This window comes from Chiloscyllium plagiosum, unplaced genomic scaffold, assembly GCF_037043375.1.
Source record: "Chiloscyllium plagiosum isolate Xiang-an unplaced genomic scaffold, Cpla_swu_hap1 HiC_scaffold_27, whole genome shotgun sequence".
NCBI classification, from domain to species: domain Eukaryota; kingdom Metazoa; phylum Chordata; class Chondrichthyes; order Orectolobiformes; family Hemiscylliidae; genus Chiloscyllium; species Chiloscyllium plagiosum.
The window spans coordinates 57,936,141-57,950,074 of NW_028270165.1; the positions used below are offsets into that span (position 1 = coordinate 57,936,141).

Genomic DNA, 13,934 nt, shown 5'->3' on the forward strand with positions numbered 1-13,934 from the left:
AGTGAAAAAGTTCCAGCCTATTCATCTAGATGTAAGTAGATCCATATTTAATTATGATCTGTGCAATGCTTGTGCAGGCTCGAAAGACCAAATGGCCAACTCCTGCTCCCAATTCTCTCACTGTGGCCAGGACAGCAAGAGACCATAAGACATAGGAGCAGAAATTAGGCCATTCAGCCCATCAGGTCTGTTCATATCATTCAATCGTGGCTGATAGTTTTCTCAACCCCATTCTCCCACGCTCTCCCTGGAACTCTCCATTCCCATGATACTCAGGAACCTATCTACCTCAGTCTTAAATATCCTCAGTGACCGAGCCTCTACAACCTTCTGTAGAAATGAATTCCATAGATTCACCACTCTTTCACTGAAGAAGTATCTCCTTATCTGCGTTCTAAAACACCTTCCCTTTACTCGAAGGTTGTGCCCTCGGGTCCTAGTCTCTCCTACCAATGGAAACATCCTCTGAAAGTCTACTCTGTCCAGGCCATTCAGTATTCAGTATGTTTCCATTAGATCCCTCTGAGTGTGGGCCTGTTAATCAGCATGAAACAGACCCTTCAGGATGAGGTACAGCAGGGATTAGGTTCAGCAATGAGAGAATGGAGGGAGAGTATGTGGGACAGAGATTTTCAGCTTCTAGGGAATAACAGAGGAAAGAGAGTTTAGCATAAATTAGAATTGATTGGATGGGCCAAGGAGTAGCAGATGGGGTTTAATTCAGAGAAATGTGAGATGTTGCATTTTGGTCCAGCAATCCAGGCAGGACTGACACAGTTAAGGGGAGTGTCGCAGAACAAAGAGACCTTGGAGTGCAGGTTCATAGTTCCTTGAAAGTGGAGTCTTACATAGACAGTATAGTGAACAAGATGTTTGGTATGCTTTCCTTTATTGGCCAGAGCATTCAGTATAGGAGCTGGAAGATCATTTTGCGGCTGTACAGTACATTGCTTAGGCCATTTTTAGAATACTGCATTCAATTCTGGTCTCTCTGATGTAGGAAAGATGTTATGAAACTTTTGAGAGGGGTCAGAAAATACTTAGAAGGCTGTTGCCAGATTTGGAGGGTTTGAGCTGCAGGAAGGGGCTGAACAGGCCAGGGAGATATTTTCCTTTGGAGCATCAGAGGCTGAGTGGTAACCTTTAAAGAAGTTTATAAGGGGCATGGATAGGGTGAATACCCAAGGTCTTTTCTCCATGATAGGGGAGTCCAGAACTAAAGGGGCAGAAGTTTAAGGTGAGTAGGGAAAGGGACCTGAGGGACAACATATTTTCAGACAAGGTGAAACGTGCATGGAATGAACTGCCATAGGAAGTGGGGAGGCTGATACAATGACAACATTTAAAAGCCACTGGATGGGTACTTGAACAGGAAGGATTTAGAGGGATGAGTAAATGCTGGCAAATGGGACTAGATTAGTTTGTGATATATAGTTGGCACGGATGAGTTGGGCCAAAGGGTCTGTTTCTGTGCTGTATGACTTTAATCATCTTCAGTGAAAGCAGAAGTGTTGTTGTGAAGACTGGACTTTCAAAGCAGCTTTCAAAAATGTTTTGCCCTTACTCAGAGCAGAAGAAGTTACAATGAAATCTTTCATTTGTGAGACAGAAACTGAGTGAGTACATCTGGGATTTGGTGGAAAGTGGGAATTCATTGCACTGTGGGGATGAAACCCTACCCTATCCAGTCATTTCTGCTGGTAGATGAGACTTGGCCCCAAGATTAGGGGAAGTAGATTTAGGACAGAGATGAGGAGGAACTGTTTTTCCTGGAGAGTAGTGAAACTATGGAAGTCTCTGCCCAAGGAAGCATAGAAAGCAGCTTCGTTAAGTATATTCAAGACACAATTAGATGGGTTTCTGCATAATTGGGGAATTAAGGATAGTTGGGACACTGCAGGGAGGAGGAGCTGAGTTGATGGATAGATCAGCCATAATCTTAATGAATTGCAAAGCAGGCAGGACGGGCCAAATGGCTGACTCCTGCTTCTATTACAATGAACCTATAACCCTGCATTTCCCGTGGCTAACCCAACTAACCTGCACATCCCTGAACACTATGGGCAATTTAGCCTGGCCAATCCAAATCAAGGCTTTTGAGCAATGTCGTGATGTGGAAATGAACATCAGAGAATGATAGAAAGGGACAAGGAGAGTAAATATACCAGCAATCAAAACTAGATTCAGAAGATCACAAAAACTGAAACTAAAAACTGAATGTAAGCTGCATTGTAACAGAAGTGAATGAATTGACTGAACACATTGAAGAGAATAATTATGATCTGAGACTCCTTACAGGGACATGGCTTCAGGATGGCAAGGACTGGATCCTGAATATCGAGGGGGTAGTCAAATGGGAAGCTCAGTAAAGGGAGAGGGTTGGTGCTGCTCATCAAAGCACTGATCACAGGGTAGTCTGGTGTCAGCTTGGATTTCAGGTCCGGATTTCTCTGTCCTCTGTTGATCTCCCTGTTCCCACAGAGTAAGATGTTGGTCTGTTCTCAGCTCTGCTGGATTTCTGCTGAAGCTTTAACGCCCCCTTTTACACGTTCGGGAAAAATAAAACATTCAGTCAATTGAGACCCAATCCATAATCTCCCAGACTGTCAACTAGTCCAAGTAAATCTGAAGTAGGGGTCTCCCAGGATTCTGATAGTGCTCTACCTGAGGAATTCTCTCTCCCTTACATATAACTATTAGTACCCAGCTATGATTTACAACAATACTTGCACCAACAAAAATAAAGCATCTGTTATCAAATAGACATATGGATATGCAGCATGGAAACAGGGTTTCTCTATTACACACATAGAACCACACTCTCCATGGGGATGAATTTGAATTTGCAGCATTACATTTGCAGATACATTCTATTTTGCTCAAAAATTCTAAATTGGAGGAAGGACAAATTTGACGGTGTTAGGCAAGAACTTTCAAAAGCTGATTGTGCGCCAATGTTTGCAGGTAAACGGACGGCTGGAAAATGGGAAGCCTTCAGAACTGTGATAACTAGAGTCAAGAGAAAATATGTTCTTGTTAGGGTGAAAGGAAAGGCTGGTAGGTATAGGGAATGCTGGATGACTGGAGAAATTGAGGATTTGGTTCAGAAAATGAAGGAAGCATATGTCAGGTATAGACAGGACAGATTGAGTGAAGCCTTACAGTATAAAGGGAGTAGGAGTATACTTAAGAGAGAAATCAGGAGGGGAAAACGGGGGACATGAGATAGCTTTGGCAACTAGAGTTAAAGAGAATCCAAAGGATTTGTACAAATACATTAAGGACAAAAGAATAAGTAGGGAGAGAATAGGGCCCCTCAAAGATCAGTAAGGTGGCCTTTATGTGGAACCGCTGGAGGTGGGGGAGATACTAAATGGGTATTTTGCATCAGAGTTTACTGTGGAAAAGGATATGGAAGATAGATGGGAAATAGATGGTGACATCTTGAAAAATGTCCATATTACAGAGGAGCAAGTGCTGGATGCCTTGAAATGAATAAAAGTGTATAAATTCCCAGGACCTGATCAAGTGTACCCAAGAACTCTGTGGGAATCTAGAGAAGTGATTGCTGGGGCTCTTGCTGAGATATTTGTATCATTGATAGTCACAGGTGAGGTGTCGGAAGACTGGAGGTTGATTAACGTTGTGCCACTGTTAAAGAAAGGTGGTAAAGACAAGCCACGGAACTATAGACCAGTGAGCCAGACGTCGGTGATGTTGGAGGGAATCCAACTGAGGGACAAGATGTACATGTACTGGAAAGGCAAGGACTGATTAGGGATAGTCAACATAGCTTTCCGTGTGGGGAAATCATGTCTCACAAACTTGAATGAGTTTTTTTGAAGAACTAACGAAGGGAACTGATGAGGGCAGAGAATACATGTGATCTATATGGACTTCAGTAAGGTGTTCGAGAAGGTTCCCCATGGGACACTGGTGAGCAAGGTTAGATCTCATGGAATACAGGGAGAACTTGCCATTTGGATACAGAACTGGCTCAAAGGTAGAAGGTGGTGGTGGAGGGTTGTTTTTTCAGACAGGAGGCCTGTGACCAGTAGAGTGCCGCAAGGATCTGTGCTGAGTCCACTACTTTTCATCATTTATATAAATGATTTGGATGTGAGCATATGAGGTATAGCTATAAGTTTGCTGATGACACTAAAATTGGAGGTGTAGTGGACAGCGAAGAAGGTTACCTCAGATTACAACGAGATCTTGATCAGATGGGCCAATGGGCTGAGAAGTGGCAGATGGAGTTTAATTCAGATAAATGTGAGGTGCTGCATTTTGGGAAAGCAAATCTTAGCAGTACTTATACACTTAATGGTAAGGTCCTAGAGAGTGTTGCTGAACAAAGAGACCTTGGAGTGCAGTTTCATAGCTCCTTGAAAGTGGAGTTGCAGGTAGTGAAGAATAGTATAGTGATTGAATAGTGAAGAAGGCATTTGGTCTGCTTTCCTTTAATAGTCAGAGTATTGAGTACAGGAATTGGGAGGTCATGTTGCGGCTGCACGGGACATTGGTTAGGCTACTGTTGGAATATTACATGCAATTCTGGTCTCCTTCCTATCAGAAAGATGTTGTGAAACTTGAAAAGGTTCAGAAAAGATTTACAAGGATGTTGCTAGGATTGGAGGATTTGAGCTATATAGTGAGGTTGAATAGGCAAGGGCTGTTTTCCCTGGACCGTCAGAGGCTAAGGGGTGACCTTGCAGAGATTTAATTAAATCATGAGGGGCATGGATAGGATAAATGGACAAAGTCTTTCCCCTGGGGTGGGGGAGTCCAGAACTAGAGGGCATAGGTTTAGGGTGAAAGAGACCTCAGAGGCTACTTCTTCACTCAGGGAGTGGTATGTGTATGGAATGAGCTGCCAGAGGAAGTGGTGGAGGCTCGTCTGGATGGGCATGTGAATAGGAAGAGTTTGGAGGGATATGGGCAAGTTGCTGGCAGGTGGGACTTGATTGGGTTGGGATATCTGGTCGTCATGGATGAGTTGGACTGAAGGGTCTGTTTCCATGCTGTCCATCTATGACTGTATAACTCTAAATGCACAATGTGCTGCCAGTCAATACATGTAATATTTTGTAAATTCCACTTTGCAAATCGAAGCAGGCTGACTCAAGATTGGGATACAGACAGACTCTGACCTCACTCCTTTCATGCATTATCTGAGCTGAGATGTCACCTTTTCTTATAAAACCTTAAGTTATCTCGAGAAGGAGCCTGACAGGAAGTTCTGGGACTTGCATATTATTGATACCTGCAACCCATTCTAAACGATGAAAGACTTAACAATCCAGGTTTGTTCACTATATAATTTCAGTGGCAGGACACTATAATGTTTTTCCATAAATTCTGTGTCTTATGATCTTGTACTCCACAACCAACTGAATAAGATGCAGCACTCCGAAAGCCGGTGCTTCGAAATAACTTGTTGGACTGTAACCTGGTATTGTGTTATATGTAACTTTGTCCAGGTTGGGGTGGATTCGCCATGTTAAATGACCCATAGTGTTCTGATTTGGATGGGTTCAGTTGGATTGGCAGTGTTCAGTTACCCATATTGTCGAGGGATGTGCAGGTTAGGGTGGATTGGCTGTGCTACTTTACCCATAGTGCCCAGGGATGTGCAGGTTAGCATGGATTGGCCGTGCTAACTTAACCTACACACCCCTGGGCACTATGGGTAAGATGGATTCACTGTGCTAAATTCACTCTTTCATTAAGAGAGTGGTGCGTGTAAAGAATGAGCTGTCAGAGGAAATGGTGGATGCTTGTACAATTATGACATTTGAAAGGTATCTGGATGGAAATATAAAATGGAGGGTTGAGAGGGATATGGGCCAAATGCTGGCAAATGGGTCTAGATTAATTTAGAATATCTGGTTGGCATCGACGAGTTGGACTGTTTCCATGCTGTATATCTCTGACTCTGGCTTGCCACATCTGTATGTTCAATTTCTCCCTGGTGTCGGTGTTAATGCCTTTGATGTCTCATTTTGCTCTCTCCTTTCCAGGGATGTTAACCACTTCATGTCTGGTTGTTCCTCAAGAACTTGCATTGCAGGTTCACCCTGAACTGACACTATTTTTTCAGCTTCCCATAATCAGACCTGCTCACTCTCAACAGTGGAGTTATCCAAAATTCAGAGAGATGTCAGTCTTGAAGTTTTTGCTGTTCTGCCCCTGTAAGATCCTGAATCAGCACCTTCAGGAGAATTAGTTAGAGCAGTGTGAGAACAGAGGGGGAGAGAGAGAGAGAGTGGGATGGTGCTTTCAATTTTCAGTGTGGAATAACAAAAGAAAAGAATGTTCTACAGAAAGTAGAATTGCTTGTTCTGAATTTCTACCTTGCACTGACAGTCATGACTTTTGTAATCTCTTTTTACAAAGCATTTGATGATCTGAAGATGGAAGTTTCAAAATCAACAGATAAACGGCTAATGCCCGAAACATCAACTTTCCTGCTCCTCGGATGCTGCCGGACCTGTTGTACTTTTTCAGCGCCGCACTGTTCAACTCTGACTCTCCAGCTTCTGCAGTCCTCACTTCGACGTCAATGTCCGACAGTCACTCAGTCCATCAGGACTGCAACAATTTTTGACTGTGATTCTGTGAGAAGGAGCAAAGCCTTTTGGTTCCTGTTGGAGCACGTCTTCAGCATCAATGGGACTGGATGAGAGACCCTACTGTTGCAGCGCACTGATTGTGGAACCTGAAGCAGTTATACGGCCTGGAAAGAGGAATTCACGGCAGGGAGGGGCTGTACATGCGTTTGTGTGCAGCTGAAGCTTCGGCCATGGAGAAACCCAATGGATCCCGCCCCGTGCAGAAACCGTGGAAGTGTGGCGCCTGCGGAAAAGGCTTCTGTGTCCCTTCTATCCTAGAGACTCATCAGCGCAGTCATACTGGGGAGAGGCCCTTCAGCTGCCCCGAATGCGGGAAGGCCTTCAGCAATTCCTCTGACCTGGTGAGGTACCAGCAGGTCCACACAGGGGAGAGGCCCTTCAGCTGCCCCGAGTGTGGGAAGGGCTCTACCCAGGCCTCCACCCTGCTGGCCCACAGGCAGGGGCACACCGGAGAGAGGCCGTTCTTCTGCACTGAGTGTGGGAAGGCCTTCAGCAATTCCTCCATCCTGCTGGCCCACTGGCAGGTGCACACTGGGGAGAGGCAGTTCACCTGCTCTCAGTGTGAGAAGGGCTTTACCCACGCTTCCCATCTGCGGAGGCACCAGCGAGTTCATGTGCCATCGCAGGGGGATTAAAGGAGGGATAGCCAATTGCCTTATTGACTGGACTATCAACCCAGTTCCAGGGACTGCCAGGTTTGAATCCTGCCGTGGCAGATGGTGGAATTGGATTTCGGTCAGAAATCTGGAGTTCAGAACTTCATGAAGAAATGATTGTTTGGGGGACATCACCCATCTGATTCACTCACATCCCTTTTTAGGGAAGGAAACTGCTGTTGTAGGGAAGGATTCACTCAGTTGTCCCAGCTGCATCCTTTACCCGGTCTGGCCTACACGTAACTCCAGACCCACAATAGCATGATTGACTCTTCATTGCCCACCACTGCCACCGGTCATTGAGTGGGTAAACACTTACTTGTTTACAGGGTATGGGTTGAAATTGCTGAGTGAGGCAATACTTCCTACAGTTAAGGCTGTACCAAGGATCCAATTACAAACTGACAACTCGGTGGTAACCATAGTAAAGAAGGTAAGGTGGTGTGGGGTGGGGGTGCACGCTTTGACCTTGAGCTATTTAAAAAGCAGCTACTTTTTCTACACCTTTATGCTGGGGGGGATCTGATGCTGTAACAACGTTGGGTCACAATAAAGGTTACCTGAACTTATCGCCAGGCTCAGACTCTCATTGAAGGCTTTGAGCTCCAAGAGGTTTTTGGTTTAAAGTTGCTCATTTCATTTCAGCCTCCTGCACTAAGTTTCCAATGTCATGTAGCAGATGGAGCAGTGAATGAGTAGCTCGTATCGTTATAAGTTGTAAATTTTTCAGAAGTGCAAGTACTGCACCGTTTCATCAGCATTGTATAGTTTACTGGCAGCAGCGGGAGATGTGGGCTGCGTTCACTGGAAACGGTGTAGAGGTGCCGGTGTTGGACTGGGGTAGATAAAGTTAAAAATCACACAACACCAGGTTATAATCCAACAGGTTTATTTGGAAGCACTAGCTTTCAGAGTGCTGCTCCTTCATCGGGTAGCTGTTGGCCGGGGAATAATACACCGATTGTATAGCAAAAGATCACAGTGTCATGTGACTGATAGGATATATTGAACAAACCTAGATTGTTGTTATGTCCTTCATCTTTTAGAATGGGTTGCAGGTTTTGATTCATTAATATGTAAATCCCAGAACATCTTTAAAGTCACGTTCTTGAGATGACTTAATGTTTTATCAAAAAAAGTGACATCTCAGTTCAGACAATGCATTAAAGATGTGAGATTCGAGTCTGTCAGTATTCCAATCTTGAATCAGACTGGTTCTATTTCCAAAGTAGGAATTTATAAAATATTGCATGGATTGACTGCCTGCAGATTGTGGGCTTTTTGAGCAAAATTGAAAGTATCTGCAAATATAATTCTGCCAATACAAATTCACTCCATAGAGTTGTGTGTGTGTGTTTGTGTTTGAGTGCGTGCATAAGAGTGAAGTGTGAGTGTGATGGAGTTTAAGCCTGTGAGTGTGTTGTGGGGTGTATGTGTGTGTGCACCTATGAGAGAGGTATGAATAAAAGTGTGAGGTTGCATTTTGCTAAACAAGGAAGGGCTGGACATAGTGAGTTTTGAGAAGATTTGTAGCTCAGGTTGAGGTTTTGGATGTAGGTTTGCTTGCTGAGCTGCAAGGTTCATTTCCAGATGTTTCGTTACCTACTGGGTAACGTCTTCAGTGGGTTTCAGGCGAAGAATTTTCAGCTTTGCTATGTATAGTTAATGGTAGGTCCCTGGGTTGTGTTGTAGAACACACACTTTGGCAGTGGCGGTGGCGGCGGGGGAGGGGGGGTGGAGTTAGGGGGTTCAGGTATATAGTTCTTTGAAAGTTGCATCACTGGTAGACAGGTGGTAAAGAAGGCATTTCGCACCATTGCCTTCACTGTCCACCCCATTGAGTATAGAAGTTGGGACATCATGTTGAGGTTGTACAGGATGTTGGTGAGGCCACTTTCTGGGTCCTGAGTACAGTTTTGGTGGCTCTGTGATAGGAAGAATACTATTAGAGAGAGTTCCGTAAAGATTTACCAGGATGTTGCCAGGACTGGAGGGTTTGAGTTATAAGGAAAGGTTGGGACTGTCTTCATTGGAGTGTAGCGGGTTGAGGGGTGACCTTACTAAGATTTATAAAATCATTAGGAGTGGAGGTACAGTGAATAGCAAAGAGTTCTTCCTTAAGACCATAAGACACAGGAGTGGAAGTAAGGTCATAAGTCCACTCCGCCATTTAATCATGGCTGACGGGCATTTCAACTCCACTTATCATACTCTCCCCATAGAGATACCAAGATTCCTTGCGATACCAAGAATTTATCAATCTCTGCTTTGAAGACATTTAATGTCCCGGTCTCCACTGCGCTCCATGGCAATGAATTCCACAGGCCCACCACTCTCTGGCTGAAGAAATGTCTCCTCATTTCCATTCTAAATTGACCCCCTCTAATTATCAGGCTGTGCCCATGGGTCCTAGTCTCCCTGCCTAATGGAAAAAAAATTACCAGCATCCACGCTTTTTAAGCCATGCACTATCTTGTAAGTTTCTGTTAGATTTCCCCTCAACCTTCTAAACTCTAATGAATATAAATCCAGGATCCTCAGCTGTTCATCGTCTGTTAGGCCTATGATACCAGCGATCATCGTGTGAATCTCCGCTGGACACGCTCCAGTGCCACTATGTCCTTACTGAGGTGTGGGTCCCAAAATTGGACACAGTATTCTAAATGGAGCCTAACCAGAGCTTTATAAAGTGTCAGTAGCACATCGCTGCTTTTACATTCCAACTCGCTTGAGATAAATGACAACATTTATATTTGCTTTCTTAAGCATGGACTCAACCCGCAAGTCAACCTTTAGAGAATCCTGGACTCGCAGTCCCAGATCTCTTTGTACTTTGGCTTTATGAATTTTCTCACTGTTTAGAAAATAGTCCATGCTGTATTCTATTTTTCCGAAGTGCAAGACCTCACATTTGCTTACATTGAATTTCATCAGCCATTTCCTGGACCACTCTCCTAAACTGTCCAAATCTTTCTGCAGCCTCCCCACCTCCTCAGAACTACCTGCCTGTCTGCCTAACTATGTATTGTCAGCGAACATCGTGGGAATGCCCCCAGTCTTTTTTATCCAGATCATTTATATATAAAGTGAACAGCTGCAGCCCCAACACTGAGCCCTGCGGGACACCACTTCTCACCAGCTGCCATTCCGAAAAAGAACCTTTTATCCCAACTCTCTGCCTTCTCTCAGGCAGCCTATCCTCAATCCATGCCAGTAGCTCAACTCGAATACCATGGACCCTCACTTTACTCAGCAGCCTCCTATGAGGCACCTTATCAAAGGCCTTTTGGAAATCTAGGTAGATAACATCCTCTGGGTTTCCCAAGTCTAACCTACTTGTTAACTCTTCAAGTTTGTCAGGCACGACCTCCCCTTGCTAAATCCATGCTGACTTATTTTAATCCAGCCATGCACTTCCAAGAATTTAGAAATCTCATCCTTAACGATAGATTTTAGAATTTTATCTACAATTGAGGTTAGGCTAATCGGCGTATAATTTTCCAGCTTTTGTCTTGATCCTTTCTTAAACAAAGGACTTACAACAATGATTTTCCAATCATCTGGGACTTTGCCTGACTCCAGTGATTTTTGAAAGATTACAACCAACATCTCTGCTAATTCTTCAACCACCTCCCTCAGAACGCTAGGCTGTAGCCAGGAGGGCCAGGAGATTTCTCAATTTTTAGACCTATTAGCTTTTCTAGCACTTTCTTTTTTGTAATGGCTATCATACTCAACTCTGCCCCTTAACTCTCCTTAATTGTTAGGATATTACTCATGTCTTCAACTGTGAAAACTGACACAAAGTATTTATTAAGTTCTTCAGCTATTTTCTTATCTCCCATCACTAACCTTCCTGCACCAATTTGGAGCAGCCCAATTTCTACTTTTGCCTCTGGTTTGTTTCTTATGTATTGCAAAAAAACTTTTACTATCATTTCTAACATAACTGGTCCACTTACCTTCATATTTGATCCTCTCCTGCCTTATTTCTCTCTTTGTTATCTTCTGTTTGTTTTTGTAGTCTTCCCAAGCTTCTGATTTCCCAGTGGTCTTGGCCACTTTATAGGCTCTCTTTTTCGTTGATACATTTCCTGACTTCCTTTGTCAGCCATGGCAGTCTTCTTCCCCCCTCCCTCCCCACGCTGCCCGATAATCTTTTTTTTTGGGGGGATGAACCGCTGTACTGTGTCCTCAATTACACCCAGAAATTCCTGCCATTGTTGCTCTCCTGTCTTCCCCACTAGGCTCTGCTTCCAGTCAATTTTTGACAGTTCCTCCCTTATTGCCCTTTATTTAACTGTAACACCATTACATCTAATTTTGCCTTCTCTCTTTCAAACTGCACACTGATCTCTACCATATTATAATCGCTGCCTCCTAAGTGTTCATTTGCTTTAAGATTTTTAATAAAGTCTGGCTCATTACATAGCACTAAGAATTGAAATGTGCTTACTTAGGCCACAATTGAGGACAGTGTGTTAGGGGCGAATGGCCTATTCCTAGCCTTTTGCAATTGGTTCTGGCTCTGTGGAAATAGAACCATTGAGTTGTAGAGCACAAAAAACAATCCTTCGGTATGTGCCAACCAGATAGCCTAAATTAATCTCATCCCATTTGCCAGCACTTTGTCCATATCCCTCTAAAACTTCCTATTCATGTACCTATCCAGATGCCTTTTAAATGTTGTATTTGTACCAGCCTCCACCATTTTTCCTGGCAGCTCATTCAGTTCACACACCAACCTATATTTGAAAAAGTTGCCCCTTGGGGCCGTTTTAAATCTTTCCCCTTTCACCCAAAAACTAATGCCCTCTTGTACTGGACTCCCCCACCCCACGGAACACCTTATCTTTTTCTCATATCCATTCCTGTCAAGATCTTATAAACCTCCATAAGGTCACCCCTCAGCCTCCAATGCTCCAGGGAAAATAGCCCCAGCCAATTCAGCCTCTCCCTGTAGCTCAAACCCTCCAACCCTAGCAACATTCTTATAAATAATTTCTGAACTCTTTTAAGTTTCACAACATCCTTCTTGTTTAGTGAGTAATAGGCTGTGAACAATCTATTTTGTTCAGGTCGTAAGAGGGGGCTTTTCTTGAGGCAAATTAACTTTCACACTTTTTTTTTAATCCTTGGGTTCCTTTTAAATCTTTCCCCTCTCACCCTAAACCTGTGCCCTCTAGTTTGGGATTCCCCCTCCCCTGCGGGAGAGACCAGCAAAAGGAATGAGATGTGCAGTCACAGGGGAAAAAAATTGTGACTCCCGCCTTTTTTATCCCAAATTGGCAATTGGACACAAACTCTGTCAGTAACAACCGGCGCCGGTCGCCATTGGTCAGGTGGAGTAAGATGCGCTCTGATTGGGCGGAGCGTGGATGACGCGCGTCACTGAAGGAGGAGACGGAAAGAAGAAGAAAAACAAAGATGGCGGCGCGAGGCTGCGGTTTTCTCATCGACTCAGCGGGCGGTTTCTGACGGAGGGAGGGGGGCAGACAGGCACCGTTTCCCTCAGAAAATACCTTTAAAATACATTTCAAATTAAAGTCGGAACTTTTCAAACAAAAGTTGTGAAGAAAAGGAGACAGTCCCCGGTGGGGTTTATTGTTTATTTGTGTATAATTCCCGGGGCCCGGGAAGGGGGAGGTGACGGTTACCGGGTGAACGAGAAAACAAATTAAAAATGTCGGCGGTGGAGGAGAGAGAGCCGGCGCCCGCGGCTTCTTCGGCGGCGGGAGGTGGAGTAGCGGCGGCGGGGGGTAAAGTCCGGCGGAACACAAGCTGGAGGAGAGGCTGCACTCGGTGCTGTGCTGGATCGTGAGCCTGGAGCTACCCGCGGCTTCACTCTACCAGGTACCGGGCTGGGCTGAGGGGGAACCCGGGGGATAAGGCGGATCGCCATTAGCCTGGAGCCACAATCACTCCCGTTCCTAAAACAAACATAATTTCTATTAGAATCACTATGTAATCCTCCATACACCTTCTATAATCCATGTTGGAGAGCAGGCTGTACCATCTGACTGAACTGTTCCGATATTAAATTGTGTATAATGTATAGATATCTTTTTTTATAAAATATACAATGTTATTTAACACATTGGAAATGAAATACTGTCATCATGGGATTTGCAGCACTTCACAGCGCTGTAGAATATCACCGGCAATATTGTGTACGAGAGTCTGTGTAAACCTCTATGGTTATGTTTTATAAATGTGATTTGAGGTAATTGCACGTAAAATGGGTAGGATTGTGTGTGTGTGTGTGTGTATGTAGGTATGTTATTTAGATCCTGGGGTTTTGTCTTGCCCAGTGATGATTCGGCTGTGGAGGGAGGGGAGTGGGGGTACTAATTAATCTTTCTACCAAATCCAGCATTTTGTTGAAGAGCTTCATTTCTTTGCGATTGTCATCTTCCAAAGAATCAACCTACCCAGTATTTAAATGGACATGTGCATATGTATAGTTGTGTATGAATGCTGGAAATCTTTTTTTTAAAAAAATCCTTTAGTATATTTCCTGTTCTCCATGCATGGCGAATTGGACGTGTTTGATTTCTTTTTCTTGCAAGTGTTGTGAAAAATAGTCTGATCATGTAAAAGTCGACCCTAGTTCTTCATAGGAGAACCTCCATGAGGAGGTTGAACA

General features: G+C 44.1%; 1 pseudogene across 1 annotated transcript in view; it reads left to right on the forward strand.

Annotated features, from left to right (window-relative positions):
- The first annotated feature begins 13,003 nt into the window (after positions 1–13,003).
- LOC148144246 (uncharacterized) overlaps positions 13,004–13,934 on the forward strand; it is a 79,636-nt pseudogene continuing 78,705 nt past the window's right edge. Inside the window, exon 1 of the transcript XR_015751674.1 lies at positions 13,004–13,141. The product of XR_015751674.1 is annotated as an uncharacterized LOC148144246 (transcript). The remainder of the gene's footprint in view (positions 13,142–13,934) is intronic.